The sequence below is a fragment of the Hydra vulgaris genome, chromosome 03 (assembly GCF_038396675.1).
Source record: "Hydra vulgaris chromosome 03, alternate assembly HydraT2T_AEP".
Lineage (NCBI taxonomy): Eukaryota > Metazoa > Cnidaria > Hydrozoa > Anthoathecata > Hydridae > Hydra > Hydra vulgaris.
The window spans coordinates 47,757,222-47,774,548 of record NC_088922.1 but is presented as its reverse complement, the minus strand read 5'-3'; the positions used below and the strand labels follow the sequence as shown (position 1 = coordinate 47,774,548).

Genomic DNA, 17,327 nt, shown 5'->3' with positions numbered 1-17,327 from the left:
TATATATATATATATATATATATATATATATATATATATATATATATATATATATATATATATATATATATATATATAATTTAATAGCTTGTTATACTTCGAACAACGCTTTAAACCGGTGGGAAATGAGCTAACGGCTAGCTAGATTTAGTGCAATTTTTTAAGTAATTTTTTTTTGCTCATTATTGTTTTATTTTGTTTTTAACGTTTTTAAAAAGTTCGATAAACGTAATTATAAATCTATGGGTGGTCGATATCGTAAGATAAAAAAATCAATGGGTAGTCGATAAAAAGCTGTGGTGTGTATACACACCACAGCTTTTTAGCTTGCGCTACTATTACAATTACATTATTGTAGCTAAGAATAATACAAGACTGTCTGTAAAACAGAATGCGAATTTTTGCCAGGTTTTCTAGCTAACGATCCTCGCGGCTAAATTGCAGTATTTATCGTTACGAGTTGTCGCTAGAAGGTTGCTAGCTAATGTAACTAGCGATCCTGATTGCCAAATCAATAAAAAATAAAGAAAAGTGTCTTTATTACGAATATCAATAGCTAGCCGCTGGCCGATTTCCTAACGAAAGCATAATTTACCGTCTTCTATTATTTTTTTTACAAATTTTTTAGAATTTTTATTATTTATTTAGAATTTATATACAAGTATATAATGTTTTCTACTTGCTTGGTTAATAAAGTCTTCTGATTTATTATTATTATATTTTATATGTAGCTTTTTGTTTTAAAAGACTCTATTTATAATATATGTTGTTGATAACGTAACAAGAATAGTATTCTTCTTGCTTTTACTACTTGTGGTATATTTAATAATTGTTTATAAATGGTAAAAGTTATATCAACGTCATGTTATAATTTAAAATTATTAAAAACCTAAATTATTGATCATATTAAAGTATATTATCATAATAAAGTGAAACATTTTTAAAAAGGTATTTTTGTTCCCAATGCATAATTATAATTGAAGACATAAGCGGATGAGGGCGTTCTGTTACTCCATTATGGAACTGAGATTTTTAGAGTTAATGTTTTGAACACATTTTGTTTTAGATAAATTTATATAGCAAAGATGTAAATATTTAGCAAAAAAATAATCAAAATAGCATTATTTATAAATGAATGTATTAAAGTCTTTTAATACCTACATCCATCTTCCGTAGTATTGTTTTGGTTGAATTGATGGGTAACATAGCTTCTTCATCCAGTGTAAAATTGATATTTTAGCACACTTTTGTGCGGTATTAATAAGTTTATGCCAAAGAAGTTCATGTGGAGGAAGAAGCGTAAATTAAAACTTTTAATCTTTTACTAGTATTTTTGTTAGTAGCTTTCAGATTTTTTAACATTGCTTGCCAGTTAATATATATATATATATATATATATATATATATATATATATATATATATATATATATATATATATATATATATATATATATATTTAACTGTAAACTAGTGTTACTTTGTACTATGTATAAGCAGCAAACATGTGTTACTCTGTATTATATTGTATTGTATATATATATATATATATATATATATATATATATATATATATATATATATATATATATATATATATATATATATATATATATATATATATATATATATATATATATATATATATATATATATATATATATACAATACAATATAATATATATATATATATATATATATATATATATATATATATATATATATATATATATATATATATATATATATATATATATATATATACAATACAATATAATATATATATATATATATATATATATATATATATATATATATATATATATATATATATATATATATATATATATATATATATATATATATATATATATATATATATATAGAGAGAGAGAGAGTATCGGACAAAACGAGTGCAACCAAATAATGCTAATTTAGTTTCTTGATATAAAAGTGCTGCATTTTTTCAATTTAAAGAAATAACTATGTAACTATTTAGAGACAAAGTTCTTCAAGTTTTATTCATCACGAAGTTCATTATTTGTACACGAAAATTAATAAATTAATCAAAAGTATTAAAAAAGTTGATTTCCTTCTAGACAAAACAAGTACAACTCGACAAAATGTTGACCAAGCTGTATTTCGCTATCAATATTTCGTGGCGAATCCTTTGTTGTCGATCACAGCCTTGCATCTTCGAGGCATAGATTCAATCAGGTGATCAATGAAACTTTGTGGAATCGCTGCCCAGACCTTTTGGATTTGTTCAAACAGTTGATCCTTATTACGAACACCTTCACGATTAATTCTGCGGTTGGCGATCTCCCACAGGTTCTCGATAGGGTTGAGATCCGGAGATTGAGGCGGCAAATCCATCATCGATAAGTGGTTGTCTTGAAATCACTGCTTGACTACTTTTGCAGTGTGTTTCGGATCGTTGTCTTGCTGAAAAACCCATTTTATTGGCATATTCCATTCAGCATGAGATAACATAACATCTTTCAGGATATTTTTAAACATGAAACGGTCCATTATTCCATCGTTTCGATGTATTGGACCTAGACCGTTAGCAGAAAAACACTCCCAGACCATTACATTGCCTCCACCATGCTTCACAGTCTTATGGCAGTAACGTAAAGCGAGGTGTTTTCCGGCCGGTCAACGTACACGGTAAATGCCATCGCTCCCAATGATGTTGAACTTCAATTCATCACTGAACAGGACAGTTCGCCATTTCTGAACATTCCAGTCAATATGAGATGTAGTAAACAGTCTTTTCTTCTGGTTTTTTAATAAAATCAGCGGTTTCTTTGCAGGGCGTCAAGAAAACAATCCGGCTTCTGATTGTCTGATTGCTCGGTCCGATACAGGCAGCTCTAATTGCTTTTGTATCTCGACTGATGATATCCAGGGATCCTTCTTGACGGATCTGACAATCATAGAATCTTCTCTAGAAGTGGTGGAACGCGGTCTTCCATCTTTGTTATCTCCTGCCAACTTCCCCGTAGAACGATATTCGGAACATAATCTTGCTACGGTCTATTTTTTCACGGGATATTTATCACAAATACTTTTTTGTGACATTCTACTTACGTAATCGCCAATAATTTTCTTTCTTAGTTCCAATCCAAGACTGTCGGGAGCCATTTTTGCACTTGAAGTCATAAAAATAATAAAAATAAATAATCACGCTTCTCAAGGCTTACCGTGTTACATTTACCTTGTGATGATAAAATAATGCTCTGTGGAACACAACGTCTTGGTTGGATGTGGACTGTATTGATGTAATGAAGCACTTGTTGTAATTCACTTCTTGTATTGATGTTATTCGATAAAATACTTTGATAAAACTCACTTCGATAAACTGTCTTGATAATACTGACTGATTGAATTCCATATACTGACTGAATTACGTGTCGATTTACATGTCTCTATATAGTAAAATGAACCTGAGTGAACCTGTTCTGGAAGATTCTAGATGCTTCTTTTCGCTGCTTCTGGAAGCTTCTGGATTCGTCTGGATGCTTCTTAATGTTTCTGGATACTTCTGGATGCTGCTGGATGCTTCCAGATGCTTCTTCTGGAAACTTCTGGAAGCTTCTGCATGTTTCTGGAAACTTCTGGATACTTCCTTTAATTATTAAAAAACTTCCGTGACGTTGACACGGACCAGACTTAAGAAAATGAAACAAACCAAAAAAGTTGCATTTGTTTTGTCCGCTGCAAAATGGCACTAGTCAACGAAATTCTGCCTGTGTGCTGTCACCTGTCAGCTGATTGCTCATGTCATGGCATACTATGACTCCAGACTCCTGAACTGTTTGCTGTGGTAGTATAGTTCGTTTCGTTTTTAAGGCATGTAAAATTAAGAACATATTTTAGCATTGTTCGATGTTGCTTGCAAATGTTTTGTCCAATACTGTATATATATATATATATATATATATATATATATATATATATATATATATATATATATATATATATATATATATATATATGTATATATATATATATATATATATATATATATATATATATATATATATATATATATATATATATATATATATATATATATATATATATATATATATATATATATTGGTAAACAAATTATGAAAAGCACTCAATTAAGTTTCTAGGTGTTATTCTTGAAAAAAACTGCCGATTTACTTTTAACCAGCCGATAGCTTATCGCAGGGTTTAACGGAGGGATGTGAATACGGCTGCTGACTGTTGACCATAATATATGAAAAAATCTTTAAAAAATTGTAAAAGTTAAAGCTATGAATAAAGATTTCTTATCATCAGACAAAAAGACTTTTGAATTAAAACTTACTATTTAATAAATTTTGTTTATTCAACTTCTAAGAGCAAACATTGAACTTCTGCAAAGAGTTTGGAGTTCATGATCATGATTTAAATTGAGCTTTTTGATTTTAATTGTTTTTAATGATTATTTGTTGATTTAATCTCATAATTCAATCAATTATTATAGACTAGTCATTGGTCTTAAAATAAAATATCTAGCAATAATAGAAAGCTCTACATAAGTAGAATTTTGATTCTAGTAACATCTCTTTTTGTACACTGTGTTAATATGTTAGTAAATAGAGTTTTACAATCAAACACAAAAAAAATCAAACAAAAAAAACATACTTAAAATGTAAAACATCTGCTTCTAACAACTAAAATGTCGCTGTAGTAGTCATATATAAAATTTTATATCTAATGATACTAGTGATGTACAATATGCAGGTATTATTAATACCTTTATGAACTGGCGTTAATAGAGTCTTTACGGCTATAAATAGTAGCTTAATATTTAAAAGTTTGTTCCACAAAAATTGACTAATGAGCTAACTAATGCATGAAAATAAATTTTTTACAATAAAATCTTTATGACAGATTTAAAGACTAATTTTAAATTTAAATACTTCAAACAATTTAATATCTTGTAAATTTTCAAAATATCATATAAAAATTATATAGGACATAAAGATCTAAAAATGGAGGTAATACTGACACTTAGGCAAGTTAAAAGCAACACGCAACTAAACTACCTATCTTTTCAGGTGTTGCAAGATCCAAGTTGATAACTCCACTGATCTCTGCATCATCTGAATGAACTTTTTCTGCTTCTGGCCTTGTTGTCATTGATCCTAGATACAATCTCGACAGTGACAAGGCAAATAAACTTATATTATAATACAAAATGTTACTACTATTAATATTATAAATTATCTAAAAGTTGTTTTATATAGTTATTTTAATGTTTAGTTGTATTTTGTTCATTACAAATTTATAATTTCACATTTTCCTTTTATTATTGATTTGGAAAAAAATTATGCGAATATAAATAGCATACGATTCTTTTTATTATCGGTGTCTTATGGTACCAAACCAATACTGATGGTATCGACAATAGTATATTAGCTAGATAATCGGTGTATACACGATACCGATTATCTAGTTTTATAAAAAATGAGACAAGTCGACTTTTCAATTTTTATGACATTAGGTAAAACAAAAAATTAACTTGTTCCTTTTTGTTTTAATAAATTTAATTTATGCAAATTTACATACAACAAATACATACATATACTTGTGGTATGTATATTTTAATAAAAATAATAATATATTACTATTATTTGTAATTAAAAAATATTTCTTGTACCCATAAGATTTAGAACATTTACTTTTATCGTTAGATCGTTTTGACTAATATTTTGAAAATGGTTCTGTATCAAACAACGCAGACAAGTGACGGCGCTAACAAGTTTATCAAATCGGATATTAAATTAAGTATTGATATTTATTAAAAGTTCCTGCTTACGCAACTAATATTACAAATAGTTATGATTGTTCGGCGTTTTTTTATTTAAATTTTTAGGTAATATTATCAAATAATTAGTGATAGTTATTATTTTTTAAATATAGCTTATAAATTTTGAAAGAACCGTGTTCCAGGTTCGAAAAATGATAATTTGGGCATATTTGAACTACCAGAAATAAAAATTCAATAACTATGCTATTAACAAAAAGTTTTACAAAAAATCAGTATTCTAATGGTATAATTTACATAATTTAATTTACTTTATAATTAGAGTATGCAAGAATTTTAATCTTATTTAAATTTCAAATCTTAAATTAAAACAATTAGTGTTTTTACAATATTAATCAAGTTTATTATCGTTGCTTAAAAAAAACCAAGCTGGAAAACATATAGAAGAATGTCCATAAACCACACATCGCATAAAGTTACCACAGTCTTCGTTTGTATTGCAAAATGATTTGTATGATGATACTGCGGCTTTCTAAAAAAAAAAACACAATAGGAAACAACTATTTTATTGAATATAAAATTGAATATAAAACATTGAATAAAACATGTTTATTACAAACCAGAGTTTCTAAGTTCTTATAATTTTAACATTAAGAAAGTTAAAGTACTATTTTTCCATAATAATAATAAAAACTTTTTTCATAAATTTTAAAAACATAAATTTTTAAAAACATACGGTTTTATTAAGTAGAATAAAATCGTAAATTAGGCTAAAATTGATAGTTTTTAAAATTTATGATAAAATTGATAGTTGTTAACATATCAAACACTTTACTAGAGATCATTTTGATTGTTAGAATAACCAATGGTTTATTCAAAGACTTGAACTTGAACCCAGAAAAGTTGGAAAACAGTTTCTTAAAGTTTAAGAAACTGATTTGCAACTTTTCTGAGTCAAATTGCAAAATATATTATTTGCAACTACAATATTTTTGTATTTGTATTTTGGGGTCATAAAATTTTAAGTTGAGATCGAAAAATCGAAGTTTGAAGTTGTACTCATAAATAAATTTTTTTTTGAATAACTCTCTTGAAAAAAGTTTTTGTTTCAGTATTGATGTCCGGTGACGGATCTAGGAGACCGTACCTAAAAGTTGAAACATAATTGGCAAATATTTATCATTATGGCTATAGTTTATGAGGCATTTTTTTAAAGTTTTGGGGAACTTTGAAATGTATAAAATTATTTCTAAGTTTCTTGTAAAAAAACTTTTTTACATTTTCCATCATAAAAAATGATATTTGTATTTTAAAACGTTTTGTCACTCAAAGATATTTTGTCGCTATAAATACAAGTAAAAAGTTCTTATAAAATTTAACAAAATATTAAAATAGAGAAATTTGTTTAAAAACTGTTTCGTATAAAAAAAAATTGTGTCGGGGGCAAGGCAGAAAAGGAGTGGAGAAGGATGAAGAACCCCTAAACATATAATGATTATACATTTTTTTTTAGTTCTTGAGCTCTGCTATAAAAGATGTAGTATATCTTTTAAATAAAAAAAGTTTTTGTGTAGGATTGATAAAGAGTGTTTGTAATTGTTTCCCTATGTCTGCAAACGCCCATATATATATATATATATATATATATATATATATATATATATATATATATATATATATATATATATATATATATATATATATATATATATATATATATATATATATATATATATATATATATGTATATGTATATATATATATATATACATATATATATGTATATATATAAGTATATATATACATATAAATATTATATATATACATATACATATTAACATATATATGTATATATATATATAAATATTATATATATATATATACATATTATATATATATACATATATATATATAAATACATATATATATATATATATATATATATATATATATATATATGTATATATATATATGTATATATATATATACATATAAATATTATATATATACATACATATACATATATATATATATATATATATATATATATATATATATATGTATATATATATGTATATATATATATATATGTATATATATATGTATATATATATGTATATATATATATATATGTATATATATATATGTATATATATATATAAAGTATATATATATATACTTTATATATATATATACATATATATTAATGAAGAAAAAACAACTTTTTCTATGGTACTTTAAGTTTCATGACTATACGGCATTAATCAGCCATTGAATACAAATTCAAAAACAAAAAAAACTGCTAAAATTACAAAATACTGTGTAGTGGGATCTAAACGTCGCTAAGACATGCTTGGTGGCAACGAAAAAACAAAATATTTGCTAATCACCGGTGTCAAAAAAAGATAAGAGGAATTTATTCTTGTGTCTGCATTTTGAAATCAACTCATTTTGTTTATTTAACAAGTTATCACCTTTATATGTTAAAATAAGGAATTTTTCGTATAAACAAAGATTACACATTTTTGACGAAGTGTTATAAGGATTGCAACGTTTTACAATTTTCCACTTAATTAAGGGTGTAAACATTTTGTCTTTTATGTCCCAAATTTCTTTAGACAATTCGGTATCATTTTTATATTTATTAATGTTAAAAGATTTTAGATGGTTAGCATACCGAAATTTAAATGGAGTTTCACATAAGCCAAAATATACTTTTTCTTTTTCTCAAGCGACCGTGTCGTCAAATCAATCAATCAATATATATCAATCAATATATTCTGAATTACATGATTTTACAATTCAAGGATGTTTACAAATAGTATAATTACTAATGATGAGTAAACACCTAATAATAATGAATATAATAATAAAGAACATAAGAAAAAAATAATAACTCTATAAATCATAACGTTAACAATAATAATAACATTAATAATAACTATAATAATAAAAATGGTATTAATAACAATAAAAATAATGGTATTAATAAAAATAATGATATTAATAAAAATAAAGGTACTAATAATAATAACGATGGTATATTTAAATATGTCTATACTTATCTACATACGCACATACATAAATATACATACACATTCACATACATATTAACACACAACACACATACATACACATATACACACATTTGCACACATACATACACCCACACACGCATACATATACCCACACAGGCATACGCACATACACATTCAATCATTGTACAAAGACGACAAAAAAGCTGTACATAAATGTAAATATTCTTAAAAAAAAAAAAAAAAAAAAAAGATAAAATATACAAGAGAGAGTATTTTTAATAAGACTATTAACAGTGATATATTGCTTTTATTGATGTTGTTATTCTAGTAGCTATCCAAATAGCATTTTTTTAATTTATTGAGAAAATTATATCGAGAAATTGAGTTTTCAGTTTTAAAAGAATGAGGGAGATTGTTCCAAGCATTGGTGCACTGATGTTTAATTGATTCGCTGCCAAATTTTATTGTCCTAGTATGTTCTACAAAGATATTGTTGCATGATGAGGATCTTAGGAAGTGAGAATGTTTGTTACATATTTGAAGGAAAAAGTTCTTGAAGGAAATTGGAAGTTTATCATGAAGATGATCCCATACAAATAAACAATTTAAATAAGTAATACTGTCGTTAAGCCGAAGAATTTTAGACAATTTATACAGTAGAGAAACATTGTCAAATAGGAAATTTTGAAAGTGAATAATTTTAAGGGCTTTGTTTTGAAGTGAAACTAGCTGGTTTAACGGACCTTTTTTTTTACCCCAAATCTGACACGCATACCTAAGGTGCGATCCAAATATGACATGATAAATACTCATAAGTGTTTCAAAATTTACGAAATGTCTGGTCTTGGCTAACATTCCAACTGATCGGCTTAGCTTAGTCTCTAAGTAATTTTGATGGTACTTAAAAGAAAGACTCTCATCCAGCTAAACTCCAAGGTACTTCACAGTTTTTGACGAAGTTAATATTTTTCCATTAATGTTAAAAGTGCATTGTTCCTTTTTTTTTTTGGGTTTTGGTTTTAAAAACAACACACAATTTTAGTTTTTGTAGCGTTTAGTGAAATTTTATTTGCTCTGAGCCAATTAATAACAGAAAATATGGCCTCATTAGTTTTTAACTGCATTTTTTCAAGCGAATCTTCAACAATTAACAGGTTAGTGTCATCGACAAAATGGTATGTTAAAACATTATTAATGCAGGTGTTTAGTTCGTTGATGTATACAAGGAAAAGCAGAGGCCCCAATATTGACCCTTGTGGGACTCCCGAAATTATTGTTTTGGTTATTGAAGATGTTTCCTTAACTGTAACGTATTGAAGTCTGTTATTTAAGTAGGATTTAAACCATTTAAGTGGAATTCCACGTACACCATAGTATTGTAGTTTGGCAAGAAGAACATCGTGATTTACTGTGTCGATTGCTTTTTGCAGGTCAAGGAAAACAGCACAAACAAACTTATTTTTATCAAGGGCGTTTCTTAAAGTTTCTGTAAAATCAATTAGCGCATGTGTAGTAGAATGATTACGTCTAAATCCGTATTGTAATTTATGAAAGCAATTAAAGGTATCAAAAAGCTGTACAGCCTTTTGTGCATAGTTTTTTCAAATATTTTTCTGATGTTGGATAACAAAGAAATAGGTCTGTAATTAGATGGTTCAAGCTTTGACCCATTTTTGTGAATTGAAATAATGTTAGCAATCTTAAAAGCGTCAGGAAAAATTCCTTTTTTAAATGAGTTATTAACCATTTTAGAGATTGGTTCAGATATAATTTTTGAAGATAGTTTAAGAATTGAAGTGGGAAGACTATTAGGGCCAATACTTTTCCTATCATTCATCACAGAAATAATTGTTTCAATTTCTTCTTTTGTAACAGGTGAAAGGAAAAATGAGTTAAAGTTTGGGATTTTACGAAAATCGTTAAATTTATTAATTGAAGGTTCAATTTTTTCAGAAATATTCACTGATATATTTAAAAATTAAACATTAAATGAATTAGCAATAGCTTTATTATCGATAATTAAGTTGTTGTTGATCATTAGATTAATAGATTGTTTTTTTGTGAAACTGTTGTTAATATTAATTATTTCTCTAATTCCTTTCCATGTATTTTTCATATTGTGTAAATTGTTTTGAAAGAAACTTGAATAAAAGTTTTTTTTACTTATTTTTAATAAATTACTGATTTTATTTCTGTATGCTTTAAATAAATTAAATGTTCTTTCTTTTATTATAGTTGACGAATGATTGAGAAATTTTCTGTAAAGTTCATCTTTTATTTTAATTGACTTCAAAATGCCTTGAGTTATCCACGGCTTACTTTTAGATTTAAAATGAACCTGACTACAAAGAAAAAGTATATTTTGGCTTATGTGAAACTCCATTTAAATTTCGGTATGCTAACCATCTAAAATCTTTTAACATTAACAAATATAAAAATGATACCGAATTGTCTAAAGAAATTTGGGACATAAAAGACAAAATGTTTACACCCTTAATTAAGTGGAAAATTGTAAAACGTTGCAATCCTTATAACACTTCGTCAAAAATGTGTAATCTTTGTTTATACGAAAAATTACTTATTTTAGCATATAAAGGTGATAACTTGTTAAATAAACAAAATGAGTTGATTTCAAAATGCAGACACAAGAATAAATTCCTCTTATCTTTTTTTGACACCGGTGATTAGCAAATATTTTGTTTTTTCGTTGCCATCAAGTATGTCTTAGCGACCTTAAGATCCCACTACACAGTATTTTGTAATTTTAGCGGTTTTTTTTGTTTTTGAATTTGTATTCAATGGCTGATTATTGCCGTATAGACATGAAACTTAAAGTACCATAGAAAAAGTTGTTTTTTCTTCGTTAATATATATGTATATATATATATATATATATATATATATATATATATATATATATATATATATATATATATATATATATATATATATATATATATATATATATGTATATATATATATATATATATATATATATATATATATATATATAAATATATATATATATATATATGTATATATATATATATATATATATATATATATATATATATATATATATATATATATATATATATATATATATATATATATATACTACGAGAGTTGTGTTTTGAAAAAAAATTATATCATTTGACATAAATAGATACAGCATTTGCGTGTGTGTGTGTGGGGGGGGGGGGAGGATGATATTTAAAACAATATATTATCTGGTCTTCAAAATGTGATTCGGACCATTGGATGCATTATTTGGGTTATAATTATTAATTTGTTTATCTTTCAAGTAAAAATCTGTCTTTTCTCCACGTTTTATACTTTTTATTTACTTTTATAATCGTGCTCATAGTGTGTATTGAGGTACCGTACCCTCATGGGTAGGCTACCTTGAAACAAATTTCAAGTTTTACTTTAAATAGTCTCACAAGTTTAATCTCTTATATTTTGGTCATTTATAAATTTAATTTTATAGGTATAAACTTATTCTTATAACTTATAAACCAATCGCCTTAAAAAAAGGCGTATTAAAAAATTGCTATAAAGCAAAAACCAAAGGTGTGTCATGATGCCCCTCCAACCCTTCTCTCTTTCACTCTCCCCTACAACCTTTGAAGTTTTTTTGATTTGAATTAGAGAAGAGAAAAGTATTTAGAAATATTTTTTAATTTTATGCAAATTTTATTTGCTTTCTGATGTCTTTTTCCCTGATTATTATAAATAGCGGTTTGCGATTTGATTCAATAAAATAGTGATTATAAAAAATGTATGGAAGGTTTATTTTATAACTATTTCAAGGTATGTCATAAGGTACATTAAATTCATAAAATGAATAATAAGAAGAGAAGATTAAACGAACTTAATGATAGTTTAAAGAAAGTGTTTCCTTTCATAATGCATGTTAAAGGTGAGTTCTTAAAATACACTATTTGTCAAAACTAATTTGTCAAAATTTGACATTAGTAGTCGTGGACAGTCAGCATTTAAAGGTTATTAAAAGTCTATCATACATAACCTGTATTTGGATGCTTCTTTAAATACAAACATAATCACAAAGTTTACGAAGAGTCAGAGATTTGGTCAAAATGAAAAAATATTAGACATTCAAGAAGAAACATTTTATTCAATTAAACAAGACAAGCATTCACACATCAAACACATTTCACACTATCAAATAAATTTAAATGATTGTGCATCAAAACTATTTAAGAAATTTTACAATCAAAGATTTGCTTGTGCGCATACGTAATATGAAGCAATAATTGTGAACGTGATCAAGAATTATAGTGAAACTCATCACAAGGACGCTAAATCGTATCCAATTTCGGCTCGTAATTTTGATGTTAAAGAGTTAATTTTGATGTTAAAAAGTTTGATCGTTAAATTTAGCTGAAAAACACGGATTGTGTAAATGGAGATCAGATATTTTATCAGATGTCATTAAAATGCATTAGAGCTATCAAATTTAGATGCATTAGAACTAACAAAATTTCGTAAAAAGTGTTGACGATATCTGCAAACAATACAATATGAGCTTTGGAGGTTTAAAACGAAACGGTAACAACAATACTCACAAAAAGATTAAGATTCTTAAAGCTATACCCAGCCATCGAAAAAATGCTTAAGTTATATCAGCCACTAAGGTTAATTTTTTTCAGGCGTAGAAAATTGTCCGAAGGTGGTATTTGACATTTTCAATGACGAAAATGAGTAAAATAGCACTCTTTTTCGTTCACTGTAAAGTCAATGTTTTTTTAACCATGGATGGAGAGTGCAAAAAAAGACTCTAGATTTGAAAATCTCAAAAAGATTATTTTTTCCTTGTTTTTGGTATCCAGTAGCTCCAAAAATGTAAAAAAGCTTGTGGACTACTTTTGCGAAAAATTTTTAAAACTTTTAGGTTATTGAAACTATTAACTTTTGAACTTCTTATGTTGTATCATCTAAAACCAATTTTTCAAGTCATTAAATGTCATATATTTTTTCTTATTGCAAATTAAAAGTGACACAACATTTTTAGAGCTCTTGGGCTTTAGATACCAGTGAAAAACAGAGATATATAGCGGTTTTTAAATTTTGAGACACTTTTGCAAAACTTGTACAACTTTTCCCAGTGGGCACACAACGTCGATACAATGTTGGATTTATGTTGGGTTATGCTGTGCGACATCGACCAACTAAATCTAAGGTTTTAATAACGTTGGTTACATTCACGTTATTTTCCATCAGAATTACAACGTTAGTTACTATAAAACTATTTTTCATCAAAACTACAACGTTGGTATAACATTGGTTTCACGAACGCTATTTTTTATGAGTAGTACAACGTCATATTAAAGTTGCTTTTTTTAATTCTATTTTTTATTAGAACTGCGTTGTAATAATTTTTTATCGGAATCACAAATTCGTTTTAACGTTAGCTACGCTAACGTTATTTTTCATCAGAATTACAACGTTGCAATAACATTGACTACACTCACGTAATTTTTTCTCGGAGTTACAATAGCTAATCTTATATTATTTTTAATGAATAATCCACTTTTTTTTTTGACGAGAATTTCGTCTACAATTCGTGAAGGTAAATAATTATGTGATTAAAAAAAATATATTTCTTCTTTTTTTTTTTTCTCAATCCAATAAACATCTCAAAATTTTTCAATATACATATATATATATATATATATATATATATATATATATATATATATATATATATATATATATATATATATATATATCTATATATCTATATATATATATATATATATCTATATATATATCTATATATTTATATATATATATATATATATATATATATATATATATATACATATATATATATATATATATATATATATATATATATATATATATATATATATATTTAGAAATTTGATAGCTCAAGAAGAAATATATATGCTTTTTAATCACATAATTATTTACCTTGACTATTTATAGACAAAATTCTTGTCGAAAAAAAGTGGAATATTCATTGAAAATAATATAAGTATAGCTATTGTAAGATTTTCCACTACGCTACACAATCATATGATTGTGTAGCGTAGGAAAGCTCGATGAACTGCGCGACGTGTGATTAGGGGTCGAGTCCCGAAGACTGTCAATTTTTAGATAAAAAGCACGTTGCTTTTACATCGAAATTACAATGTCAATTAACATTGATTAACGTTTGAAAATCTAACGTTATAACGTCGGAAAATATAATGTTATCCAACCTTACCAACTCCAACGATAACCCAGCGTTATTACAACTTTAATAAAAACGTTATTTAACGCTGTTCCATCGTTGGTGTGCCCACTGGGTTATTACAATTGCTCCAAGCAGACTCTGCTCTATTGTTTGTTCCATGCTGAGCTAAAGTGTTGTCCCTTATCACCTTTTTTTGAAAGCGTTAAGAATCACAAAGTCCTGGCACTGACTACTTTGTAGTAAGTCTCAAATAACTGTAAAGTAACTTAGCAATTTGTTCTATATAAAACTCATAATATTGTTTGAAAAAAATATAAACATGTGATTTCATTTTAACAAGCTACTAAAATGTTAAACTATATTTTCGAAGTTATAAAAAAATAACAACAAAAAAACAAAAAAATTGCGCTAACGAATGACGTTTTACACAATTTGTTTCAACTAATTTACAATTAAATGGAATAAATTCATACTTCATATTACCACTTTACAGTTTATTATATTACACAAATCTTAAAACAAAAAATGTGTTGCGTCGCTAAATTTCAAAAAGGCACCATCTGATCTAAATACCTTGATAGAAGGAGCACTTTTAATTTTGTTACTGAATATAAAGCTTACTTTTGAGAATATAAAATTTGTTTTTAATAACGTGAAGCTCACTTTTGAAATGTAAAACTTACTTTTGAGAAGTCTTCATTATTGAAACTTAACTTGTGACAAAACACAATACTACCAAAGCAAATCAAATAGCATAACATAAATACCATTTCTAACCAAAGTAATAACAACGAAACAAAACGTGGAAATAGATAACTTATATTTTTTTACGTTATTTAACTACTTTAGACGCCATCTGTTAAATGGAGTTTGTTTATAAAATCAGACTTTTTTGTATAATAGAACTTCTGGCGAGTTTTTAGAAATTGTCTAAGTTGATTGACTTTTTAAGACCCAGCTAAGATGGTGTGGTAACTTGGAGTTTGAAATATTTCAAATATTTACAGAAAATGAAAATAAAATGTTTTTATAAACATGAAATAAATATTTGTATTTTTTTGTTTTTTTTCAGTTTTAAAACATGTTATTTATTTTCTTAGAAATCGTAAATGTGTTTTCTAAGTCTCATTACTAGAATCCTTGTAAATATTATATTCGTTTTGACTTTAGGACCAATTATCCTTTATATAAGACTTCTTTGATTTTTTTGCAAGTGCAAAATATTATCATGTATCATATTCAGCACCTAAACCTAACAACTAAAAAAATCAATTTTTGCACTTAAAGTGTTTTCGATTGGCAAGGTGGTATAGTATAGTATAGTATATATATATATATATATATATATATATATATATATAAAATATATATATATATATATATATATATATATATATATATATATATATATATATATATATATATATATAGACACACACACACGCATATGGTAAAAAATGTTCATTTTAAAATGCACTTGATTAAATTTTTTTCTCCTTTAAGATAAGTTAAAGTTTTAAAAATATAAACAAAAAACGTGAATTAAAATATTGGCAATATAGATGTGATTTTCAGAATTAATATCATTGTGAATTTTTAAAATATTTCTTATTATTTACCTGTTTTAATGATTGTTTCAACTTTTTCACTTTTAAATTAGGTTTGTTTGTATTTTTAATACACATTTTTTTACAACTTTTCATGCAAAATAAAGTTTGCAGCACTGGGTTTCAGTGTCTGTAGTAACACGATATGATGAAATCAACTTAAAAGCATGCTATAAGACTAATCTACGTTAATACGTTAAGTAATAGCTGATAAAAGTCTCTACTTGCAGGTCCTTCTTTCGGTTTTTATACTTAAAAAAACACTTTCCAATGTATTTTGTTATAATAGACTGTTACCTCTGCACTTTCATCTCTCCGCATCTTCAAGTTTAAGTTTAATCATAGAAAATTTTGAGAATCTTTTAACTAGAGAACCGTTTAATCATTGAGAATCTTTTAACTTTTAACTTTAGCTTTTAAAAGGTTTTCGTAAACTTCAAAAAATTTAATTTTGAGATGCTTTTCTTAGATTAAGAATAATTTGAAAAAGTTTAACCACTACCTATTCATGTAATCACTTAAAGAAGACTTAAAGAGGACTTAAAGAGGACTTAAAGAGGACTTAAAGAGGACTTAAAGAGGACTTAAAGAGGACTTAAAGAGGACTCAAAGAGGACTTGAAAAGGGCATGAAAAGGACTTGCTCTTTGTAAAAATAAAATTTTAAGAAGTTT

General features: G+C 26.0%; 1 long non-coding RNA gene across 1 annotated transcript; it reads right to left on the bottom strand.

The window, feature by feature from the left end:
• Positions 1–5,997: 5,997 nt before the first annotated feature.
• On the bottom strand, positions 5,998–15,989 carry LOC136077755 (uncharacterized). The gene is made up of 2 exons (XR_010637254.1): positions 15,731–15,989; positions 5,998–6,318 (listed from the first exon to the last, which is right to left on the bottom strand). It is a non-coding gene; the product is annotated as an uncharacterized LOC136077755 (long non-coding RNA).
• Positions 15,990–17,327: the final 1,338 nt, after the last annotated feature.